The sequence below is a fragment of the Chanodichthys erythropterus genome, chromosome 6 (assembly GCF_024489055.1).
Source record: "Chanodichthys erythropterus isolate Z2021 chromosome 6, ASM2448905v1, whole genome shotgun sequence".
In the NCBI taxonomy this organism is placed as follows: Eukaryota; Metazoa; Chordata; class Actinopteri; order Cypriniformes; family Xenocyprididae; genus Chanodichthys; species Chanodichthys erythropterus.
In genome coordinates, this window is record NC_090226.1 from 14,338,461 (window position 1) to 14,351,789 (window position 13,329).

General features: G+C 36.9%; 1 protein-coding gene across 8 annotated transcripts in view; it reads left to right on the plus strand.

The window, feature by feature from the left end:
• Positions 1–6,690: 6,690 nt before the first annotated feature.
• atp2b4 (ATPase plasma membrane Ca2+ transporting 4) overlaps positions 6,691–13,329 on the plus strand; it is a 146,621-nt gene continuing 139,982 nt past the window's right edge. For 3 of the 8 annotated variants that reach the window (XM_067388191.1, XM_067388195.1, XM_067388197.1), the window contains exons 1-2: positions 6,691–7,337; positions 8,624–8,688. The gene's annotated coding sequence lies outside the window, so the exon portion shown is untranslated. Of the gene's footprint in view, positions 7,338–7,833; positions 8,015–8,040; positions 8,281–8,623; positions 8,689–13,329 lie in introns of those variants that run through there. The other 5 variants (XM_067388196.1, XM_067388199.1, XM_067388194.1 and 2 more) reach the window with 4 other exon arrangements.

The following is a 13,329-nucleotide window of genomic DNA, read 5'->3' on the forward strand; positions in this document are numbered from 1 at the left end:
GGCGGGGTTGACCTTGTTGCTATGGATGATGTCAACACGCTTACTAACTATGCACACAATGATGGCTGATGGGGGAGAAGTCTCTGTCAGTGATTTAATCATAGAACTATTGTAGAAAGAGGTATCATGCTGTCATATTCATACAAAGGTTTTCAAAATACAAATGTTGCCTTATTCAAATAAAAATGCATTTAAGGGTTAAAGCAAATAATGACTAATTACTGTATATTGACAATTACTAACACAACATTTTTGTGTCCACATCTTTTATTATGATGCATTCTTTTCATTTTATATCCATCAGTTGTCATCACTTGGCTAGATTTCATTTCTTCAGAAAATGTTAAGCAAAAAAAACCCAGAAGGCAATCATTAAGAGGTCAAAGCATGCATAGCAAGTTGCAGGAGAAATATAGATTCCCTGTCAGAGTAGCCATGGAGACTACTTGTCGCACGTGTTCTCGTGTGCACACACACTCACACCCACAACCCACCCACTTGTACACAGACAATTATAGACACTGTATCATCACAACCATTGCCTTAAATTGTCTTGAATATTTACTTAATTGCTAATGAATGATATGGCTGATAGTGAAATCTTCACATTGCAAGATACTGTTTGAAAATGTAAAAACACATTAAGAAAAAAATGGTAACCATTTATAATAAGGTTCATTAGCATTAGTTAATTCTTCAGGTTTTAATAAACAGTAAAAGTAGTGTTCATTATTTAATGTTAGCTGAAATATTACCTAATTGAGTCTTGTTCTGTTACCAAGTAGAATAGTAAATTTGTGTAAAATACAAAGCATTATCCAAAAAATGGTGTGAAAGTAGCATGTGATGAGGTGCACTACATGCTCATTTTAACTGATAAGAGGTGGCTTCACAAATTAAGAAATTAGTCTTTGGTACACTGTCCTGACTGTGGCTAACTTTCACATTTCCAGCTTCAATGTTGGTTTTCTGCTCACGTTAGGCCACAACTCGCCTTAAAGTCAATTAACTCAAACATCAAAGTGCTAAGTTCTATACACTACAGCTGATGAAAACATATTTTACTGACCCACCTAAGTGCCCTTACCTGCATGGTAGAAGCACCAGTAAATATAAGAGTAAATGTGTAAAATCAAGAAATCCCCATAGGTGTGAAGTCCGCTAGGTTTATTGCTACCTATTAGTGGATCATTTGATTCAAAGTGACATAGATTATTCATGTACATACATCGATTACAGCAACTCTCCCTCTGGAGAAACCTAGGATCAAGTGTTTAGCACAAGGGAATAGTCTACACAGGTTCAGACCTTGATATCTTTCTTGTTCTCAAGTAACCCCTACTGAAATGTGCAGAGGTTGTGTTAGCAACCCACATTCACTATTCCTGTATATGCAAAATAAAAAATGTTCACAATAGTCCCATGGTATTCCAGTCTGTAAATAAAACTGCAAAATGACTTATCACTATCAGCATACTGTGGATAGCCTACTGCACTAGGCTTTCATATGCAAACTGGATATGAAAAAGGGTGTTAATGGAAAGAATTTTTAACCTTGGAGCTTTCACACCACAAGGATGACACACTTTGAGGTGAGGTGTTAATCTGGGCTGAAAGTGTGTGTGTATATGCTTCATGCTGTGGTGCTTTAGGGGCATAAATTTGTCAGGCAAATAAAATGTTGCCAAGAAGAACTGGTATGATTTTTTTTTGGTAATGAATATGGCAATATAAGGTACTTTTGAGGTTTGTTAAAAACTGGAAGATATAAATTCCCCCAAAAGCAAAAGTACTACACAAATAAAGATTGCAAATGTGTCAATATTTCCATGACAGTGCAGAGAAAACAGCTTATAATATGCATCCTATCAGTGGGACTACAGTATGTTTGCATTATGTAAACCCATTCAGTATGTGTTAAGTGCTGTTGAGAGTGATTTGATGGAAACTTTAGTTCCAAAGGCTGACAGGTCTGCCTCATCAACTAGCTGATCTAAAACAACTAGCTGTTCTGTAGACATATATAAGTTTCAAGTAACCTGACATCTAAGGAAAGGTTTCCAGAAAACATTCTCAAACCTAAGCTTTTGGATTTTTCTTGGCAGCTTTCTTCGGGAGGGCAGACAAAATCATGCCACATGTGTGGATAGCACAGGCAAAACCCTAACACCCAAGAGCCCTGTTTTCCAAAGACTCCCTCTAGAGAAAATCATAAATAATAAAACAAACTATAGTGCTTTAGCACTGACAGATAAACAGAGTGCCTGCTTTCTGCAATCATCCTTATATCTGACACTGCCCATGCAAAATTTAACCCAATGACAAAATGTTTTGTCCTATCTATTATTTATTCAAACATACATTAAAAGTTAATTCATACAGTACATACAGTGAATACACCTTATGATACACATACTTTTCATTTTCATAAATTTAAATTAATTTGTAAAGATATAAATTGAAAATTGTCAGGAATAACTGTCCTTATATCACAAAGGAGAAAAAAATCTGGTAACACTTTATTTTAAGGTGACGTAGTTACAAGTTACTACATACTTAATATAGTAATAAGAGTAAATTATGCACAATTACAAGTAACTAACCCTAAACCAAACCATAACCACAACTCTATAATACGCATATATAGTTAATTAATAGTACTCTGTACTTATTTGAGTAAGTACAATGTAACTATGTCACCTTAAAATCAAGTGTAACCAAAAATCTTATTAAAATAATTAAATTCTTGGATTTTGGCATAGTCTTTTATATTAATATTGTTATTTCTTAGAAACAATATTTTAACATAATTCCTTATATTGTTGTTGTACTGCTTATTAATATTTGAAATAATTTTAAATAGGCCTACTGCATGTTGTAATAAAACTACAGCAATAAAAAAGCACCAAGACAACATTATGGGAGAAATTAAAGTGTTCAAATGTTAAGGATTTTATGTTCTGTTCAGTACTTGTGGCCCTGCACTGTTACAGTCCATTTTCTTTCTCTAATCTTTGGCAAATGGGGATGTTTAACTCACAAAGGAAAATTAAACATGAGAAAAGCCATTAAAGCTTCAGGCGTTATCTCTCAGTCTGCAAGGAGACATCTCATTTATTGTTTGCCATCTCTCTGCAACATTAAAATTTGAAATGCAACCCTGACTATTTTGTCTCACTTTTCTAAAATTTTCCCCTTGTCTCTAGATGGGCTATCGGCTTCCTCTGCCCTCGGACTTGCCTGCCGCTTTGGGACTCCCGTAGCTTCTGCAGATCATAACAAACATGCCTGCAATACTTTTATTTTTATATTTGAATGACTTAAATATCTCCAGAGTTGTTTTTTGAACAGCTCTAATCAACACATTTCGTCATTTGGGTACTTTAATAACATGATGCAAAAGCAGGCTGTTTATTTGAGAGATCTGTTTAAAAGACTCCATTACGGAGATGAATATCATTACTATAACAGAGTGAGGACTGTTTGTCTTAATTGTTTACTTAATTGACCTTGCAGAGCTGCTTCATGAGATCTAAAGGCAAGACTATTTTTGTGGCACAGCTGAGATGAACCATAAGGTTTGGATGAATCATCTTATAGCCCATTAGCAGTGACGGTCCACACATCATAAGAAAGCATTGCACTCGTCACTTTAAACAAAATCTTTGACCATCTGCGCAACGTAGCTGCACTGTAGCAGTCATACATCATCATCCATTCTGTGTGTTTGGTAGGAGGACAATCAACGGTTTATTCTTGGCTGCCGGCTGCATTCTCCAACCTTCTGCCATCCACTGCTGCCATAACACCACTTGTATCAAATGTAAATATGCCATTCTGCAGTCAGATCCTTGAGTTATAGGAGTAAATATAAGGTACACAATGTCCTTTGGGAAGTCTCCTTATGCTTCACACCATGCAAGTCAAGTTTCTGCTCTCCAAGAAGGAATATTTTTGGAGTCTACACTTTCTTAACGTAGTCCTTCAAATCTGTTGACACTCTGCCTGTGTGTAGTGGAAATTCCCAATACTAATCTGACTTCACCACTGACCATTCGAACAGCCTCCAGTTGTCAATATAATACTACAGTACCAATTCAGTACTACAGTACCTTCGGGGTAATTCCTGCCCCAAATATAATACAATACTACAATACCAGTACAGTAATGTAATACTACAGTATCTCAAGGTAATTCCCTTCTCAAATACTTCTAATACATTTCCCATACTTCAAGGTAATTCCCTTCCCAATGTAAGGTGATGGCGTCCAGTCAAGAAGCTACTGTCAATCACACATGAGCACAGAGGTCTTTAGCATCTATACACTCTCACCGTCCTTCTCAGGTGTATGCTGGTCCGACACAAGATCATTAATACTATCTTAGAGTATTACAGCCTCACCCCGAGGATGATTCTATAGTCTTCCAACATTATCACTCTCTCTACAGTGGTCTTTTGAGCATAGAATCTTTAGTGCTTCTATTCCTCAGCTGCGCAGCATATACCTGATATGATTTCCAAGTTGCTCTTTGCAGAAATGAAGTTTTATTTATGGCCAGGAGATCACTGGTCACAACAACCGAGTGAGTCTCAGTGAATAAGATACACACACATTTAAATCTTACAGTTGAGTAAAAATCAATGCCACTCAAGTCTTCTTTGATGTTTTCTGGTGATTGGTTTGTAATGATCTAAGCTAATCATCATCTTTTTTGGTTAAGTCTACATGGTCTCTGACCCGAGCATCCTTAGTCTGCGTTTTCTGTCCATTTCATGTTGAAAATACACCTTTGACCACTTATGAGGCCATTACATAAAATATTTCTATCACTTGTGTAAATGCTTGAATCCAAATAGCCTTCAGCAAGGACGTGAAGTGTAGACAAACAAATAACAGACAACCAAAATACAGCTAGATAATTTAAGATGAGTTAAAGTGATGACAGTGAAGGAACACTTATATAGTTATGCAACTCTTTATTCGGCCTGTGTACTTCCTCATAATGCATGAGAAGAGGATTACAACACAGTTTTAGTTCTTGTTAGCATTGAAATAAATGATGATTTTACACAGTGTTACACGACTGATGTTGCAATATCATCCACATTGGGGACCTAATTTTGTAACATCAAATGTTAATGTCTGTGCACCAATGCAACACCAATGCGACCTTATCAGGAGGGAGAGGTTGAAATCTGTTGAATAAAATTTAGGAGTAATAATATCTGCAGGCAGATTTACTCTTTTTAGTATATGTTGATTGCATTGTGTCCTATACTTATTCCAGACATGGGACATGGATCTAAATTTCATATTAGCATTTATGTGACATTCAGGAGAGTATCTGCCCTGCCCTATCTAGCATGTTTTTAATCCTATCTGTTAAGCATCAATATGCAATTCTTAGCACTTTTATCTCAGAAAAAAAGGTAGAGGTTTTCCTTTTCTAACAGGATTACAGCTTTCAATGTAAACTAAACAGTGGCAATCACACTATAATTGTGAAACTCATAAGGCCACAGCCTCATTATATAGATGCTACAGTCATAGAACTGTCCAAGGAATAAAAACATCTATGAAATCTCAAAAGACATGGTGCAGTCACCCTTTTAAGAGTATGCAATAATGATAGAATTATAGGTAACCATGGCTACCAAACAGTAATGGGCCACCTGTGGGCTACTGGTTCAGTGAGGAAGCCAGAATGAGCTTAGTTTCAAAACACTGACGAGATCACGCCTAGATAGAATAAAATGATGTTTGTTAACCACTACGTAGGCCTTATTTGACTACAGTTCTCTTGGATCATGTTACAATTCTCAGTTATCATGCCCTTAGGTTAGCGTCACACAAGAGAGGTGTGAAATGTGAGAAAAATTAGTTTTACATTACCTCCATTTTCAAATAAGTAGTTTAAAAGCAGCCGCCATATAGGTATCTTCAAAGCCCAATACTGTGTTGAAATAAACAGACTAAAATACAGGATTTTCACATGCTATCAGAATGATCATAAATACAATTTAACTAAAGGGATAGATCACCCATGAATTATTCAGCATCATGTTTCAAACCTGTAAGACATTCATTCATCTTCGGAACACAAATGAAGATCTTTTTGATGATATCTAAGAGCTTTCTGTCCCTCCATTGACATTGAATGTTTAAATGGTTACCAATGAATGGGACGCTAAATATCTTGTAGTCCTTTGATAGAAAGTTGTTAGCAACTTCATTAAACAGCTTTATAAATCACATTTTAAGTAGAGTTCCATGTAGACTATGATATTAATTTAGTCTCTATAGTACAAGTTACTTTTTTTTTTTTTTTTCATAATCTTAAAACTGCTAGGCCTATTCAAAAATAATATAAAAATAAATAAAAATTCCTGGCTGGAAAATCCAGATCATCTTCTGATTTTCAGGTCTACAAATGGAACAGCTTTATTTAGCAACACCGCTTGATTTATGATTGAAACAAGGGCTTTTCAACTAAATTTATATAATTTCAATCATCTACAAAATTCTGTTCCACGCACAATTCTTAATTTAGGCCTACCCCTGTCTAGCAAGTCGGGGTGTTGGGAATTCCAGCATCTGACCATTCATTTGCTTCAATTTTCCTTATGATCCACCTTAAATGACTGATCCCACACAAGTCCCTCCCTCTCCGCCGCAGCTCTCCCAACCCTCAGACTGAATCTCTATCTCCCTCTTTCGATTTCCAGCCACGGTAACCAGTGATTGAAACTGTCTTTTTCGTTGCGCGGTGAAAGGTTGCGTTTATCCGCACTTTTCCCGGCGGTTAAACGGGGGGCAACAAATAGAGCAGTTAACACGTAGAAAACAAGATTGAAAACCAAACAAAACTTGGATCTGTTGCGTTTGCGTTCCGTAACCAAAGCGGAACATACCTCAATCCCTCTTGTGATTATTTCCTCTTTTCTCTGCACGAGAAAAGGCTGTTGGATTGGGTTCGAGCAGACGGACTTCTTACTTTTCAACGACGTGGTATAAGAAGTTTATACATATTTTAGCCTAAACGCGGAGGTCACATTTTAAATGTAGGAAAAGCGACTAATTCCATCCTGCTGGTTGGCTGGCACCAATTCTAAAGTTAGTTTCCAGATACAGAGTAAACAAACACGGTTTGCAAGCGACGAAAGACATTGCCTATCCGTGCAAGTGTTTACTTAGAGACCTTTTGCGTCTTTAATCTTTGGGAGTTTTAAGGAGAGAGCTTGTTTTTGAGGAGCTGGGCTTGTTTCTCGATGCATTGAATGAGGAGGAACGTCCCATGTGCGGCTTTCACTCTTTCTGACAACCCTTCAGCCTTAGGTAGGTTTGTTCTTTTTCCTGTTTTATTTTACTCATTTCCTCCACTTTGATTTTCCTGTCCACAGGTGTGCGCGTGCATGTTCCATCTTGTAAACGGTCCACAGAGCCGCGCCGTGTTTGCTCACGAGACATTTTTTTGCCTGTTGCAAGTATTCAATTCTGCACAGCTTTTCAGCGAGAAATTGAATCGTTACGTTACTTAAACTGTGTTTTTTTTTTTTTTTTGGCATTTCAGTAACGTACCAATATATATTACATGTAAAACCTACGCTTAGCGTTCATGATTTTATTTGTTTATTTGCGCATTTTAGTACCATTTTACAATCATTGCTGTCAGCGCAGTCATATAACTTGGAAGTGTCCACGTTTTATACTACTATCTAATAGGGTCCTTTTAATTGACATAAATAAACGGGTACATTTCATGTGAATTGCACGGAGGCTCTCTAGCTGATTGATAAAAAGGTAATCAGTCGATCCATCTGACGTCACCCCCTTGGGTAACGTCCACCGCGCCTCTTTCGCGCCTCTCTGGGTGTGTCCTCGCGCTATTGCGTCGAAGGGGAAACCCTGCAATTTGTTCTCCGTGAGGAGCTTCGATTCTCTGTCCTGTGAGGAGATCAAAACATTCCCAGTTGTGTGAAAAAGGGAAGAACACGAGGCACATAAGCTTTCTGGTTTGTTTTGTTTAAGTATGAATGTTAAATGAAGATTCGTGTGTGATATCAACGGTTTGTTTTTTTGAAGCTCTACGTCACCTTCAGGTGTCTTCTAACCGTTAGCCTCAGCAGCCTGAGGGGATGATAAACGGGCAATTCGCCTAAAAATAAACGTTTAGCAGAAGGTTTGGGACACCTCAGTCAACATTGACTTACATTGTATGTTCTCCCATGCAACGAGAGATCTGTAATTGACTAAAATCTTCGTGTTTCAAAGAAAAAAAGTAAGTCAAACGGGTTTAGAACAACATTAAGGTGAACTTATTTAGTTTTTGGGTGAATTACTCGACGTACAAACTGATATTGTGCTTTATGTGTAAACCGTATTCTCCCGAGGGCCTCTAGTAGACTTCTGACCCTCAAAAAGGTCGGGTTATGTTTATTTTATAGGTCGAAACGAACATCATCTTGTTCCTTCGGCAGAATACATTAATCTTGAAGATTTGGAGGGTTTCTGTGGTTAATAGTCCTGTGAGACAAATCCTAGCAGTTAGTTTACCATGTCACATTCACAAAGTCTCCTTGTGTGGAAATTGGCAAACCACCTTGTTGTTTTACTTCCCACAGGGGATGTCAACGAACTAATCATCTGCTGTTGTGAGGACGAGTTGTTTTATAATCAGAAGAGAAAGGTCAGTCATTATGAAATATGCTGTGATCACTTTTAAAGCTTATCACTTTTAAAGCTTATCCCTGTATATCCACCATAATCCAGGAGAATTCAACCCATTACTGAAGGACTGTTGTTAACCAAATGAGAGTGATTGAAACTCTCAGAGGTCATGTCGTCATCTGATAGATCTGCAAATAGTGCGTGTTTAAATGTGGAACGTTGTGTGTGTTCATTTTTCATAAGAATTTATTAGTAATCCTGAAGAACCAGCTCAAGGACATCAGTAAGCAGATATCACAGCTGAACAATACCACTTGTGTATGCGTTCATGCATGAGTGGGTGTGCTTGTGGATGCTTTAAACTTTACATAACCTGCAAGGAGCTATCGAGAAGTTTTCTTCTCTAGTGATTACTCCAGTCGACTGATGCAATTTATTGTTGTGCATATCAAGCTGTTTACCCTGCAGAGCATCTGTTCTCTCTAATTAGGGGAGAGTTGTACTGTTCAGCCTCCCTCCTCAGACATGATCATGGGCGCTGGTGGTAACATCAGCCTGTACCATGACTCAGGTCTCCCTGGTGTGACTACTGGCTATAAATGGGAGAGCTATATCTACTAGCTCAGACTGTTGTGTTGAAAACACGACTAGAGGTACTTAATGAGCTGTGGGGGATTGTTTAATGAAACAGTATGGGAGATGTACCTGTTGAATTGGGCTAAAATGGAAAATAATGCCTTCGTTAGTGGAGAGTTGAAGCATCTGCATGCTGTAGCATAATGATAAAATTTCAGGAGAGTCTCATCAAAACATGCTCTGGTAACATTTCATTTAAAGAGCTGAATAAAGTTATATTTTGCACTTTGTAGAAAGAAAACTAAGCTTGTTTTCTGAATTAAAACATTAATTATTGATTGCAAATTACATGGGAAAAAATTGTAGTTAGTAATGTAATCCATTTTAGGTAATATAATCTGACTACTTTTAAATTATTTTTCCTCACATTGATTTTGAATAGAATCTTATACCATATATTGATATAAAAATGCAAAGAGAAAGAAAATATATTCTATTGTTTATCAACAACAACATGAAGTGCATTAACTATTACATCAGGGTTTCCCAGACTGGGGTTTGCGAAGGAACTGCAGGGGTTTGTGAGTTTAATGAAAAGCTATTAAGTAATTAAATCATACAAAATAAAAAAAAAAAATCAAAAAAAAAAAAAAGAAAAAAGAAAAAAAAAATACTTGGAGAACAAAATTTTCAGTTTTACTCAAATTATGATGCAAAAAAAGATAAAATAAATGATGCAAAAATGAGTACACCCCACTCAAAGTCTCTGGAGCAAAGCTAAATTTTAGACTAAAAATGTCTAATTTAACAAGAATTCAAGCACAGGTGAGTCTAATTATTCATTACACAGATGTCCAGCAAACTAAAAAAAATGCGGATTTTTTTTGTGATTGTTGTGGGCAAAAATCCTTGATTATGCGGCACGTTTTCTTAAAAAATGCGATAGAATATGCAGGATTTTTTTGCAATTTTATGCAATGAAATTGCGGGAACTTGCAAGAACTGCGGTTTGTTGAAAAAGAGAGAAAAAAATGTGATTTCCCCAACACCCTGTTTTCACTAGGCTACTACCTTAATGTAAAGAGTCATTTCTTATTACTTCATATGATAAGCAAGCATACTAAATCACAGAATATTTAAGTTCTCATTCTATTTTATTTCAGACCTTAATTAACACATGGCTCAAACTTCTGTCTGTGGTCCAACACGCAGTTGCACGCAGTGCAAAATAATTTGCCCCCACTGTCATGTAACACACCGGGAAACACATTGTCTTTTGCGCTTATTTTTGTTGGCAAATGAGAGTGATTTGTGTGCTTCATCATGGTATCACTGATTTCACCGCGGGGTTTGCAGATGATATTCACGTTGCGTAATTACGTCACTTCATAAGGTTCCCATGGCAATAGGGGGAAACAATGGCGCTTTACTTGTGTGAAGTAAATGCAACATTTTTCAACTTTCTGCTAAGATATATGTGACTTTTTTGCAACAAAAATACAGGGATTATGAAATCATGCTAGCCCCGCATATTTTGCTTGCTGAAATTGGCAATTTATGCGGCGAAAGTGTGGCGCATTTGAAAAAATGCGACCCCCGCATAAATATGTGGACTTTGGTTGATTATGCGTTAAATCAGGCGATCGCATAATCACGTTTTTCTGGAGGGACTGAAAAGGGTGTTAAAACCCCTTCCCATTTCATGCTGTCAGCAATGGCACCACATGGAAGAGAAATGTGAAATTGAAGGCTACAAGAAGATCAGCGTCCACGAAAGAAGCCTCTCCTAAAGCCCAGGCACAAAAAAGCCCATCAGTTTGCCAGGGCCCATGCTAACAAAGTTGAAGACTACTGTGACTCTATACTGTGGAGTGATGAGACCAAGATAAATGTTTTTGGAACTGATGGCTTCAAAACTGTATGGTGTCGCAAAGGTGAGGAATTTGATCCTAAACACACGTCTAAGGCTGATACTAAACACACGTCTGAGGATTCAGTGGCTCCTGATCTGAGCCCAATCGAACACCTATGGGGAATTCTGAAGAGACAAGTTGAGCATCACTCTCCACCCAGCATTCAGTCTCTAAAAGAGGTCATTCTTGAAGAATGGAAAAAGATAGACGTTGCAAAATGTCGCCAACTTGTTCATTCCGTGCCTAGAAAACTTGGTGCTGTCATTAAAAATCATGGAGGCCATACAAAGTACTAGATGTAGTAGTTTTTGTTGTGGGGTGTACTCATTTTTGCATCACCCTAATTTGAGTAAAACTGAAAAATGTTTAAGTTGTATTATTAACCTTTCATGTTATAAGTTAAACAGATGTTTATATTAAACATTTGCACAGATCCGTGTGAATGGGGATAGTTTTGATAATGTTGTCATCTGTGTTTTTAGTACAACGTTGTTGTGTAAACATACACTGAGGTTTTAACGAGCTGTGATATAAACAAACTATTAACCCTAACCCATTATTTTCAAGAAAACAAAGTAATGGGTCTTCTGTGCAGGGCTGTAGCTAGGGAATTCTGAAAAAAAAAAACATTGATGTGGGCCCCCACTGCTCTCCACTTCTATAATATACGGTAATGGTAGGATATAGGCATGGAGGTCCACATCTGGTGCCATGCACCTAATAAGGATTCTTTCAACAACGAAAAAAAAAAAAACCCACAAATAAATAAATGCAAATAAAAATTATTGCCTTTACTTATTTTATATACAAAGTTGTATATAAATATATCAAAACAATGGCATTAAGCTATTTAATAATTTATTATTTAAAGTCATCAAGCAATTATGCAAGACAAACTAATACATTAACAACAAAAGACAACAAATTAAAAAAGATGATTTAAAAAAAAAAAAAGTCCTACCAGCAATATAACGGGCCTATAAAATGTCTTTCCAGGCAGTCTGATGTAGCTGAGATAAATTTTCAGGAATTAAAAAGAATAGAGTCAAAATTAAACCACTCGAATTTCTGATTGTCTTCATTTTTTGATGACGATAATGTGCTACTATTTTATTAAATAAAGCTAGTAAATTTATCCATCAAGAGCAGTGAGTTGTATTCGCTTTTTCTTGACGGTATTGTTATCTTAAACATATTACATCAACAGGCAGGTTTGTAATCCTTGTGACATGCATATCCATTTTTTTTGCCCTAAATGTATGTTTTTGTGAAGGAAAAAGTACATAATTTTGAGTGTGTAGCAGAAAAGCATGCAAGCTTTGGGACATATTACTTCATCATAATTGCGTCTTTAACGGACGCTCTGTTGCTTAGTTACATGCAACCTGTAACCATTTAAACTGCCATGTCAATCATCTTGTTACAGTTAAATCCTCTACATTCAATTAAATTTAACTTCCTACCTTTTCGGAGAGAAATGTAGTCTCCTGTTGATCTGCCAGTCATGGGTCTCTCAAGCGGAGAACTCTCCTCATGTTTGCATAATGATGCATTTAAAAGTTAATGACCAAACGCATCGTTATACAAGTTCACAATTCTGTTGCAGATGAAATATAATGTGGATAACATGTAATAAATATATTTTTGTCAGGTTAGGAACTGATTATTAATCACTCAAACCCTCTTATCTGAACCGCTCTGCTTAACCGTCAGTCTTGCACATCCGTCATGTTTGTAGTTTTTCAACATTTTTATTCGCGTTTGTAGTTCTATTTGAATCCTTGTCCACAGCACAATGGGTTGTGGGCAATATTAGCCGTTAGAGTGTCCACGGATCTGCACTTCGGAATCTAACCGGAAAAAGTAGACCATCGGGGTATCTTTGGAATGCTCATTTGAACATACTACTATTTGGGACACACTGATTGTAATTTTGAATACTATTTAGGACGGATAGTATGCAAATTAGGAGGCAGCATGGGACTTTGAGTGCATAATGCGCGCTGGTCGATCGATACTGTTTTTTGATATCTTAAGGCGGGCGTACACAGTATGAAATCTGACGGTACGAAGATCGCATGTTCACGCACAGGCCACGAGTGAGTTTATCTGAAAATCATACAGACGCAGTGATATACGACACGATTTTACAACCTGCTGATTTCCGAAGC